Source organism: Pinus tabuliformis, chromosome Q, assembly GCF_031772625.1.
Source record: "Pinus tabuliformis cultivar Carrire ecotype Pingquan chromosome Q, CPIR1, whole genome shotgun sequence".
In the NCBI taxonomy this organism is placed as follows: domain Eukaryota; kingdom Viridiplantae; phylum Streptophyta; class Pinopsida; order Pinales; family Pinaceae; genus Pinus; species Pinus tabuliformis.
Window position 1 is genome coordinate 861684509 of NC_142296.1, and position 13252 is coordinate 861697760.

The following is a 13252-nucleotide window of genomic DNA, read 5'->3' on the forward strand; positions in this document are numbered from 1 at the left end:
TGCCTGGTGTGATACTGGCAACCAGACTTTTAAGAACAAAATTATCTTCTTACACCCACATGTAAACTGCTTCTAGGTTCCATACTGAAACGAAGAAACTTACAGCTTTGTCCTTCAATGAAATCATCTGTTATCCAAATTATTAGCTGAATGAATATGTTAATGCTATATGTTGACCACTACGTGTCAACTTCCCATAGTAGTACACCCCCTTTTCTTTGCAAAAGGGATAGCGGTTGATTGACGTGTCCGTGCCATTCGACAGTCATCGTCGACTTGATCAATTTATGTTGTAAACCCAGTCTGCATGTGTGAATTGTAAATAATCTTAGCAGAGTTGAGTCATGTATGTAAATTGTTTAGGTGGACCTAATTTTCTAGTGATAATCTACGTTCCGGAAAGTTTTTTGTCTCACCGATCTATGATCGGCAAAGTTTTCCTTCAGCCTAACCCCAAAGCCGGAATGGATTTTGTCATTAGAATCTTAGGAGAATTCTAGTATGTTGATCTGCTAGATTATAGTTGTGTTGCAGAACTGGGTGGTCTATGAGGGTCTATGTCAAATGGGTTTTCCCCCTTTAGATGTAAAATTGTAAAAGTCATGATGTAAAGTGCCTTGAGGGCTATAAAATGTTTTAATCCCCTCATAAGTCCTAAGTCCTAGGTCCTAGGTGATTTTTCCAAAGGCTAAGTTCGAGGATCCATTTAAAAATAAATTAAAAATTGAAAAGATAAAAAACAATAAAAAAAGAATATATATATAAAAGATATAAAAAATAAAAATAAAATAAATAAAAATAAATCAAATAAAATAAAAACTTAAAAATAATAAAATAATATTTTTGAGTAAATAAATGCAGAATTTGAATTTTTTAATGCATTAAAAATTCGACGGATGAGATTAAGAGATATCTTGATCCTCATAGATGGTCGAGATCGTTTTGACATGGATCACTCGAACTCGCCGTTGGGAATTTTTCCTTTAAATAGGGTTCTAGGGGCCATTTGAGATCAGATTTGATCTGAGAGTCTAGTGCTAAAGAAAGCTCTCTTGTAGTCATTTTTTGTGCAATAAAGAAGACTTTGGGGTTAAAAATCTTGCTGGTGTTACTCTTCTGAAAGTGTTGTAAGATGATTTATGTTTCTGTATAATTTTATTTTCAGCCATTGATTTTAGCTTGATGAAGATTGATTTAGGCTCATGTATCTTGTCTGATCTCTAGGGTTTGAATGATAGTGTAGATCCTGAAATATAGTGGCAGGTATCTCCATTTGATCTAGATTTCACTATTGTTTTCTCCTTCTATATTAATGGTTGATTTTAAGCTGTACAGGAAATCTTTTTTTTAATTACCGGGCATTAGAGGAAGTTCTCGGTTGAACTAGCCAACTCCCGGATTGTGTTTTCTGAAAGAGCCCAACTAGTTTTAATTCCGGGCTTATCATTTGAAATTTTTTATGAATGCTTGCAGGGTTTTCTGAAGTATCTCGCATTAAACTTATATTCTGAAAATATTACTGTGGATTATTGACAAATCTGGCTAATAAAGAGTCGAAAATCTGTAAATACTGTAAAAAAAAAATTAGGTGGGTTTTAGGGTTTTCAGTTTTCTTTCTTGTACATTTCACTTCCCGGTGTTCTGTTTTTGCCATTGCAGGTGCAGATCTTAAAAAAAAAATTTCGGGGTTTTCAAAAGACAAATCTGAATATAGGGCAATTTAAAGTTTGCTGGAAATTTGCAGGTTTTTCTGAAAAGTTTCGAGGGTTTGATCAACTATCTGATGTTGCTAAGGGATTTATTGTATTACAGGAGCATTTGAATTTTTTTTTTAAAAGGGCAAACTGTGCAGCCCTCATCAGCCACTCTAAATCTGCGTTCTGTTTTGCATATTTCTGCAGCCATCCATTTCTCCCGTTGTTTCTTCTCTTTTCTCTTGCATATCCCTCACATAGCTGCATGTTGTTTTCCTTTCACCGCAGCGGTCTCCTCCACGCCCAGCCTGCAAAAACATAAAAACAAAAAAAAAAACCATGCAGCCGCTCTAACTTTGCCATCGAACTCATTTTTCTTTGCCAAGTCCCTCAACCACCTACGTTCTCTTCTCGTCATTCCCTATATCGCTGCACCCCCACACAGCTCCACTTATCGAACCTGCAACTCATCCTTCTCTGCTGCGTCCCTCAGGTTGTCGTCCATACCCTCGCATCTCCTTCTCCTTCTCCTTTGCTGCAACGCTGCCATTCACTTGCTGCTGCCCCACGTTTCATTACGCTCCACGCTGCCATACTCATCTGCGTCCCTCAACCTGCAACCAAAAAATAAAAAATAAAAATAAAAAAAGGGAGAGTCGGATCCCATCTCCCGGTCCCTTCTGCGTCCAATCCTCAACCGGCGGCTTTATTTGTTGCAAATGAATTGTTAAAAAACTGTAGAGGAATCGTTGCCCCTCTAATTGCCCACGTGAGCCTCTCTGCGCTGACCATCCCATATCCTGTGTGTTGCATCCCCCCCACCATTCGAAATTCCACTTCTCCTTTCCGCCTGCATAACCCTCAACAAATCCATGCTGCCAGAAATTTGTAACCTCTGCCTGCACGCTGGTTGCTCCGTTACTCCCGCCAAGCAGTTTCATGATCATCATCGCAAAACAGACCCTAAGTTTTCCATTGGCAGTTGTAGCTCCTCATATGCTCGCCATCCACTGACCTGCACACGCAAACAACCAAAATCAAGAGGAAAATTTGATGTGCGTAGGCAAAATTCGAATTTTTTTTGTTTGTTTAACGTAAATACGATTTTATTTTTCTTATCTTCAGATTTTGGTTTCATACAATAAGGAAGTAAAAAAGGGGCAATTTCGTTTTGTTACATTTAGACCATAGTTTAGTTTTAGGGTTAGATAAATTTTAATTTTAGCTTTAGCATATATAAATTTTAGAATTTAGGATTGTGATTTGCTTTGATTTTAGACATTTAAATTCTAAATTTTTGTTTCAATCTTAGAATTAGCCTAGTTTAGTTTTAAAGATCCTAAAGCTTTAAAAAAAAAAAAAACAAAAAAAAAAATGTTATGTTAGTGTAATTAGATTAGATTTTGATTATGTTAAGTTAGATCTTAGTCTTTTAAAATTAGATTTTTTTTATATATATTTTAATTTTCATCTAATTTAGAATTAGTTTTATTTCATTTAAAAATACAAAAAATAAAAAATAAAAAATTCATAAAAAAAAAAATTTCTTCATATTTTGTTTAAGATTTATTTGATTTTAGGATTAAATTTTAATAATTTCAAGTTTCATTTAGTTTAGTTTAATTTAGAATAGTTTTAAGTTTTATTTGTTTTAGTTTTATTAAGATTTTAGGTTTGTTTTATTCTTAGAGAATATATATATATATATAAAATATTTAAAAATTAAAAAATTAAAAAATATTTTGAAAAAAGCTTAAAAGAAATTGATTTTTTTTTTCTTTTTTTTGTGGTCCATTTTTCTATAGCTAAATGCACTTAAAATGTTTATTTACAAGTTGGCTATATGAAAGTGGTAGCTGGTCAGCATTTAAATTTTATATCATTTAAAGCATTTAATTTTTCTTGAAGTTTAATTGCTGAATCATTTAAAGGCGTTGTGCATTTGTTGAAAATCTTACATCGCTCTGGTTATTTGATGATAAATGATTGTTCTGCATGGTTTATATTTCTGCAATATTCAATAAATAATCATTTAATCATTAGCTCCTTAAGGCACCAGTCTATTAATTTAATAAAATCAATTAAGTGCTTGTTTCCCCTCGTGTCTCCCAACCCAACTGGTCCACAGTTGGTCATCCATTGTCCCATAGGGTCTACCCCCCTTAGCCGCGGGAGACAGGCTTAAACGGAGAGATCGGGGATCAGGGTGACAACCCCCGGTCTGAGCGTTGTCGTGACAATCTGTGCGACAACATTTTTTGGCTCCATTGCCGGGGATAGAGTTTTTCTGGCCCTGGCATTTCAACGACATTTATCATTCTTTCATCTTTCTCATATCTCATTTGAGTTGGCAGAGTAAATTTTTTTTGGCATCATTTGGATCTTTTCATCACCTTATCTTTCATCATATCAGCAACTTCTCTTCAATTCGTTTCTTGTTTGGGTGGCGACTCCATTTTCTTATTTTTCCAAGACAAGAAGCCTCCCTCATATCTGCTTATTGGTTGCTTTTTGGATCCTAGAATTAGATTCATTGTTCAAGTGGCGGCTCCACTTCTTTCATCTATTGATTTTCTTGAGCGGAGATCTCGTTCTATCATCCATTTGGTCCCTCGTTATTCATCATGGATTATTCGTTTAAACCATGTCATTTTACTGATGACCTCCATGATATTCCAGAAGTGGCCATTTCTAAATTACCTTTGTTCTCAAGTGGTGATTTAGTCGCTGTTAAAAGACATCTAGGCTTGTTTACTCGTATAATGATCATATATTGTAGACCCCCTCAGTGTAATCATGAAGATGTCAAAATGCGTCTTTTTGTCTTTTCTTTAGAGGGTGATGCTTTGAATTGGTTTAACAATTGTCCTAAGGATTCTTTCACTTCTTTACAAGACATTGTCAATGCTTTTAAAGATAGATATGGTAATCCAGATAGCTCGCCTTGTGGCCCTAAAATTGTGCAACAAAGTGAAAGTAATCTTATGAAAGGTTTAGCTGTCGGTGAAAGATTCCAAGACAATTCTTCATATCAGAATGTGTCATCCACCTGTACCATTGCAGATCAAATACAAGATAGTGGAAAAGCAGGACAAATAACAATGAAAAAGAAGATCAAAGGCAAATTATACAAGAATTAATGCTGCTGGTAAAAAATATGGAGATTAGTCAAACTAATTACGCCAATGATGTGAGAACTTTATGCACCCACCTATAAAAACGTAATAGGGAGATGGAGATCATGCAAAATCAGCATGCTAAGGAAATTGAGGCCATGAAGACTAATCATGACACAGAAATTAGTTTTATGCAAAGAAAGTTATCAGGCTTAGAGGAAAATATGACGACCATGAAAGCTAATCATGATAGGGAAATTAATTCTATGCAAAACAAGTTATTAACTATGGATGAAGAAATGACTATCATGACATTCGATCATAATAATCAGTTAGCTACCATGCAAGCAAATCATAAGGAAGAGATAAACTCTATGCAGCATTGCTTGATGACCATAAAGGAAAAAGACGATAAAGTAATAAAGGATATGGAAGCTAATCAGATATGTCTTCAGAAAAAGTTATTGACCATGGGAGAAGATCATGCCAGGGAAATCAGTGCTATGAAAGTTGAATACTCTAGCCAAATAAATGCCATTACAATACAGGTACATAAATTTCAACAGCGGATTAAGGATGAAAGAAACCAGGAAACCTCAATAGATCAGGAGCCTTCTCATTCGCTGCAACAAGCTCCATCTTATTATGAGGAGGTCATTGGTTCGATTGAAAGGTGGTTAATTGAAGGTGATCCAGATAAAATTAAAAACGATAAAGATCAGATGCAAGATGAAGAAAGACATGTCACACATATCTTACATCATCTAAGAGCTTTGAAACAGAAAGTTCCATGTCATCAGTAATACAGCCTGCCACAAAGAAAAAGTGCAAGAGAAAGAAAATGAGAAGAAGATTTGATGCATCAAATGGCCGCGAGCAGCTTGATTTTCGGATAGGAAAAAGTCCTACCATATGCAGAATTGGACATGGCACATCCGACAAGCAGCCAACAGATTTCCCTGAACGCAGGCAAATGCTCAGTATACACTATATTGAACACATCTGATGCCATGGGGCATCCTTTGTATTGTATTTCTAACCCTACTCCTTGTCATTTCAGCATTTCATTTCTGTTTTAGGATTAGATTTACTTTTCCAGATAGTTAATAAATGAAGAGCTTATATCTTTCATGTGCTTAATGTTATATGATGATTTTTGGATGGACGCTACTTATGTTTTATTGTGTATTGCGTGGATGCAGATTCTGGATTCTCACATTCCTGCAGTGCAGCAACGTGTCCCCAAGTGGAGCCAGATGTTGACCACTACGTGTCAACTTCCCATAGCAGTACACCCCCTTTTCTTCGCAAAAGGGATAGCGCTTGATTGACGTGTCCGTGCCATTCGACAGTCATTGTTGACTTGATCAATTTATGTTGTAAACCTAATCTGCATGTGTGAATTGTAAATAATCTTAGCAGAGTTGAGTCATGTATGTAAATTGCCTAGGTGGACCTAATTTTCTAGTGATAATCTACGTTCCAGAAGGTTTTTTGTCTCACCGATCCATGATCGGCAGAGTTTTCCTTCAGCCTAACCCCAAAGCCGGAATGGATTTTGTCATTAGAATCTTAGGAGAATCCTAGTATGTTGATCTGCTAGATTATAGTTGTGTCGCAGAACTGGGTGGTCTATGAGGGTCTATGTCAAATGGGTTTTCCCCCTTTAAATGTAAAATTGTAAAAGTCATGATGTAAAGTGTCTTGAGGGTTAGAAAATGTTTTAATCCCCTCATAAGTCCTAAGTCCTAGGTCCTAGGTGATTTTTCCAAAGGCTAAGTTCGAGGATCCATTTAAAAATAAATTAAAAATTAAAAATTGAAAAGATAAAAAACAATAAAAAAGAATATATATATATATATAAATAAAAAAAAATAAAAAAATAAAAAAAATAAAATAAAATAATAAAATAAAATAAAAACTTAAAAATAATAAAATAATTATTTTGAGTAAATAAATGCAGAATTTCAATTTTTTAATGCATTAAAAATTCGTCGGATGAGATTAAGAGATATCTTGATCCTCATCGACGGTCGAGATCGTTTTGACATGGATCACTCGATCTAGCCGTTGGGAATTTTTCCTTTAAATAGGGTGCTAGGGGTCATTTGAGATCAGATTTGATCTGAGAGTCTAGTGCTAAAGAAAGCTCTCTTGTAGTCATTTTTTGTGCAAGAAAGAAGACTTTGGGTTTAAAAATCTTACTGGTGTTACTCTTTTCAAAGTGCTGTAAGATGATTTATGTTTCTGTATAATTTTATTTTCAACCATTGATTTTAGCTTGATGAAGATTGATCTAGGCACAGGTATCTTGTCTGATCTCTGGGGTTTGAATGATAGTGTATATCCTGAAATATAGTGGCAGGTATCTCCATTTGATCTAGATTTCACTATTGTTTTCTCCCTCTATATTAATGGTTGATTTTAAGCTGTACAGAAAATCTTTTTTTTTAATTACCGGGCGTTAGGGGAAGTTCTCGACTGAACCAGCCAACTCTCGGATTGTGTTTTCTGAAAGAGCCCAGCTAGTTTTAATTCCGGGCTTATCATCTGAAATTTTTTATGAATGCATGCAGGGTTTTCTGAAGTATCTCGCATTAAACTTATATTCTGAAAATATTATTGTGGATTATTGACAAATCTGGTTGATAAAGAGTTGAAAATTTGTAAATACTGTAAAAAAAAATTAGCTGGGTTTTAGGGTTTTCAGTTTTCTTTCTTGCACATTTCACTTCCCGGTGTTCTGTTTTTGCCATTGCAGGTGCAGATCTTAATTTTTTTTTTTTTTTTTTCGGGGTTTTCAAAAGACAAATCTGAATATAGGGCAATTTAAAGTTTGCTAGAAATTTGCAGGTTTTTCTGAAAAGTTTCGAGGGTTTGATCAGCTATCTGATGTTGCTCAGGGATTTATTGTATTACAGGAGCATTTTGAATTTTTTTTTAAAAAAGGGCAAACTGTGCAGCCCTCATCAGCCACTCTAAATCTGCGTTCTGTTTTGTATATTTCCGCAACCGTCCATTTCTCCTGTTGTTTCTTCTCTTTTCTCTTGCATATCCCGCACACAGCTGCATGTTGTTTTCCTTTCACCGCAGTGGTCTCCTCCACGTCCAGCCTGCATGTAGTAACCATGTGTAAAGCCCATAATTTCGAAATACAGCAAACATGCAAATACTCATAAGCTGGAGAACAGAATGCATAAAAATGGAATCTGTACATACCTGAACTGCTAGCTGGTTGCTGATTCTACTATTGAACTGGCGATCCCGCTGCTGGTGATGTCGTGGCTGTTTTGACCCAATTTTCGAGAGGCCAATACCACCCAACCAGACTGAGCAACCTAGCTGCTCAATCCAGAAAGCTCTCCACAGAGGCTCTCTGTCCCTCCGTGCCCAGAACCCCAGACCACTTAAAGCTCTTCAATTGGTAAATCCCTTCTCCCGGCTTCCTGTTAATGAATTTATCCTTCTCGTTCTCTGCTGCCCCTCTCTGGTTTTTCCCCCTTCTCTCGGTTCAGGCCTCTGCTATTTATTTACCGGCTTGGCGGTGGCCGCCCTCCCACTTGCAGCCACCGCCTTCCACGCATTGAAGGCTCTCAGATATTTCTCACTGTCCTCTGCGCTCTGCAATAAGTATTCAGCTGGTTCGGGCGCGTCATTATTAATGGACTGGTATATAGATAGATTTCTTTAGGTCAGCTTATATTTACGTTTACAAACATTTCCTGTATACGTTATAAAGTTTTATAACTGATACCTTTTTTTATAACTTACATTATAAATGTTATAAAGTTTTATAACTGATATCTTTTATAATTTACATTATAAATGTTATAAAGTTTAAATGACATATTTTATAACGTTTCTTTATATATGTTATAAGGTTTAATGAGATGTTTTGTAAATTCATATTATAAAGTCTAATTATATACTTTATAAAATTTAATATATATATATATATACATTTATAAAGTTTAAAGTTTAAAATTTTATTAATGGGTTGTTACATATATTCCCCCTTCTGAAAACTTCGTCTCGAAGTTAGAGCTTTAGGTTCAAGGATTTAATGGACATGCCCTTTTCTACCCAGGTCCCCAAGCTATTCAAACTCATCCTATCCTGCCTAATCTCTTCTGCTCCTATCCTATCCGTCCTCTACTAGAGTATGCCATGGCGTCAATTTACTGACCTAACCATTCATAACACGAAGGTAACAGCGTCGGCTATACCGACCTGATTCCCAGTAGGTATCCGACAGTCATCATCACACGTCTAGGGGAGCGTGACTCGCACAGTCCTCCCATGACTCCAGGATTCGGAGGATAAACGGTGGGTAACACCTCCACCCCTCCAGTAGAATTAGGGCTACTACCCTATCATAGAATCACTTTGAGCTTTAACTGTTCTGAGGTTCTGTCATCACGTGGCCATCTCGAAAATTGGATCAATTATCTGCAATCATAGTTTATCTGCCAGTTTATCTGCAATCTTACACTTACCCAGGTATTTGTAAAATGTGCATCAGCATATTCAAAATAACTTATGTATTATTTACATATGATACTACAACATAACATAATTTTGTCATTTTCTATGCATGTATTCTGACTTTTCTTTAGGATGTATTCACTTCATGTCTTCCATTTCAGTTGTTCATCTTTGACATGCATTAATAAAACCGATTTATGTTGTTTTCAATTTCTAACAGAAGTAAAATCATTTAACGGCCTTAACTTTACTTCAACATTTATAATTTAGTAAAATAATCACATATATTGTTTTGGTATCCATGTACCAGCAGGAATTAAACGCATATTATTTTGGTATCCATGTACCAGCAGGAATTTAAACATATATTATTCCACAAAGTTTCATGTTTATCACTAATCATTCAAATGTTTTTGGGTCTCTGACAGTGGTGAAGTAAATATATACTAAACATAGTGTAAAGTTCTTCAAAATGGACATAAACTAGGGTATCTCTGACATATGTCTTCTGTATTCTCCCAAGTTGCTGATCCAGGACTATACTTGTCCCACTGGACCTTAACTTGGTCCACCAGGCGGTTCCTCAGCTGTCGAACTCTACGTTCCAGTATACGTAACGGTTCGACCGTTATGACTCCCTCGTCCGATACCTGCAATTCTTTCCACTGGATGTTATGAGATAGATCAGCTACATAATGTCTTAATACAGAAACATGAAATACATTATGAATTCTATGCAGGTGAGGTGGCAGGGCAAGACGGTAGGCAATAGGTCCAATTCTTTCCACGACTTTAAACGGTCCTATAAATCGGGGTGACAACTTTGTCCCTTTTCCGAATCGAATAGTACTTTTATTTGGTTTGATGCGGACGAAGACCTGGTCCCCTACCTCATAATTCCTATCAGATCGGTGAACATCAGCATAACTCTTTTGTCTATGCTGTGCTTCCTTTAATCGCTGTCTAATCTGGCTGACCTGCGCTTCCATGTCATGGATTAATTCTGGTCCTATTATCACTCGATCTTCTAACCTGTCCCAACTTAACGGTGTTCTGCACGGTCTGCCATATAAAGCTTCAAATGGAGGCATCCCAATCGAACTGTGGTAACTGTTGTTGTATGTGAATTCAACCAAGGGTAAATACTTTTCCCAGTGTGATTGCTGATCCATTACATACATTCGCAACATGTCTTCAAGTACTTGATTTACTCTTTCAGTTTGACCATCAGTCTCAGGATGGTAAGCAGTGCTTAAATTTAGCTGAGTACCTAAGGCTGTCTGCAGGCACGTCCAGAATCTGGAAGTGAATCGCGAATCTCTATCGGATATAATCTTCTTAGGTACTCCATGAAATCTGATAATTTCATTTATGAATACTCCAGCCACGTCAGCAACATCATAAGTATCTCTTACTGGAATAAAATGGGCGCTTTTTGTTAATTTATCCACCACTACCAGAACGGCATTGTGTCTTTGAGAAGTAAGAGGTAGCCCAGTGATGAAATCCATAGAGATGGTCTCCCATTTAGACATAGGAATGTCGTGGGGTTGTAAGAGGCCCGCTGGGTGACAATGATCTGCCTTTACTTGCTGACATTCCATACATTTTGCAACAAATTGAGTGATATCACGCTTCATGCCTGCCGAAGAGTTTCTTGGTATCCGCATACATTTTCCCTACTCCAGGATGAGCACCTGCTTTGTGAGCTTCCCTAAGGATGGTATCTGAAATCTTTCCACAGGATGTACATGAGATGGATCCCATCGCTTTCTAATTCATAAAAATTAGATTCTGAATTCCCTCAAGAACCTTTAAATACCAGTTGTCAATAGGTCCAGTTCTTTCTTAAGACTTTAATGGGTACCGGGGTTTGTCCTGCTGGTCCCCTACCTCATAATTCCTATCAGATCGGTGAACATCAGCATAACTCTTTTGTCTATGCTGTGCTTCCTTTAATCGCTGTCTAATCTGGCTGACCTGCGCTTCCATGTCATGGATTAATTCTGGTCCTATTATCACTCGATCTTCTAACCTGTCCCAACTTAACGGTGTTCTGCACGGTCTGCCATATAAAGCTTCAAATGGAGGCATCCCAATCGAACTGTGGTAACTGTTGTTGTATGTGAATTCAACCAAGGGTAAATACTTTTCCCAGTGTGATTGCTGATCCATTACATACATTCGCAACATGTCTTCAAGTACTTGATTTACTCTTTCAGTTTGACCATCAGTCTCAGGATGGTAAGCAGTGCTTAAATTTAGCTGAGTACCTAAGGCTGTCTGCAGGCACGTCCAGAATCTGGAAGTGAATCGCGAATCTCTATCGGATATAATCTTCTTAGGTACTCCATGAAATCTGATAATTTCATTTATGAATGTCAGCAACATCATAAGTATCTCTTACCGGAATAAAATGGGCGCTTTTTGTTAATTTATCCACCACTACCAGAACGGCATTGTGTCTTTGAGAAGTAAGAGGTAGCCCAGTGATGAAATCCATAGAGATGGTCTCCCATTTAGACATAGGAATGTCGTGGGGTTGTAAGAGGCCCGCTGGGTGACAATGATCTGCCTTTACTTGCTGACATTCCATACATTTTGCAACAAATTGAGTGATATCACGCTTCATGCCTGCCCAAAAGAAGAGTTTCTTGGTATCCGCATACATTTTCCCTACTCCAGGATGAGCACTATATACTGCTTTGTGAGCTTCCCTAAGGATGGTATCTCGAAGATCTTTATCATCAGGAATGTACATCCTTCCATGGAATCGTAAGATCCCATTGCTTTCTAATTCATAACCCTCAAACTTAGATTCTTTTGTCTTAATTCCCTCAAGACTTGCCCTCACCTTTAAATACCAGTTGTCTTTTATAAGATGATCCAGTACTCGTTGTCTTAAGTCCACTTTAATGGGTATGAGAGAAAATATCCGGGGTCTCCTGCTTAAGGCATCGGCTACTACATTTTCTTTTCCCTTAATATATGATATTTCGAAGTCATATTCACTTAGGAATTCACTCCATCGCCTTTGCCTGGCATTTAAGTCTCTTTGGGTGAACAAATATTGTAGACTTTGATGGTCGCTTTTAAGTGTAAAATTTCGTCCCACCAGATAGTGTCTCCAGATCTTTAAGGCTAGCATTACAGCGGCCAATTCTAAATCGTGAGTAGCATAGAGTTCTTCATGAGGCTTTAGCTTTCTGGAAGCATAAGCTATCACTCCCTTATCCTGCATCAATACTGCACCCAGCCCTTGCTTGGATGCATCAGTACATACCGTAAAGTCTTTGCCCATATCAGGGACTCTTAGGATTGGTGCACTGGTGAGTAGTCTTTTGAGTTCAGAGAATGCTTTATTACATTCCTCGGTCCACTCATACTTAACACCTTTACGCTGAAGGGTGGTGATTGGCTTTGCGATTTTGGAGAATCCCTCCACAAATCTCCGGTAATAACCTGCTAAACCCATAAAGCTTCGAATCTCATGAGCATTTTTCGGTATTGGCCATTCCATGATCACCTTTACCTTCTCAGGATCTACTGAAATCCCTTCACCTGATATGATGTGACCCAAATAATGAATCTTTTCCTGAAAAAAAGAACACTTGGATAGTTTTCCATATAACTGACGTTCTCTAAGGCAGGCCAATACTAGCCGCAAATGCTCTTCATGCTCTTCTTCATTCTTGGAATAGATGAGAATGTCATCTAAAAAGACTTGTACAAATTTATCAAGATACTGACGGAAAACACTGTTCATAAGATTCATGAATACGGCTGGCGCATTTGTTAACCCAAATGGTACCACAGTAAATTCATAGTGCCTAAAACGTGTCCGGAATGCAGTCTTAGAGATATCATTTTCAGAAATCCTTAGCTGATGATACCCTGATCGAAGGTCAATTTTTGAAAAGACAGCAGCTCCTTTCATTTGATCGAAAAGATCATCGA

At 37.1% G+C, this 13252-nt stretch overlaps 1 protein-coding gene across 7 annotated transcripts in view; it reads left to right on the forward strand.

The window, feature by feature from the left end:
• Nucleotides 1-13252, forward strand: part of LOC149222262 (putative membrane protein YBR220C) — a 464638-nt gene that overhangs the window by 340751 nt on the left and 110635 nt on the right. The gene's annotated exons all lie outside the window — the stretch shown is intronic.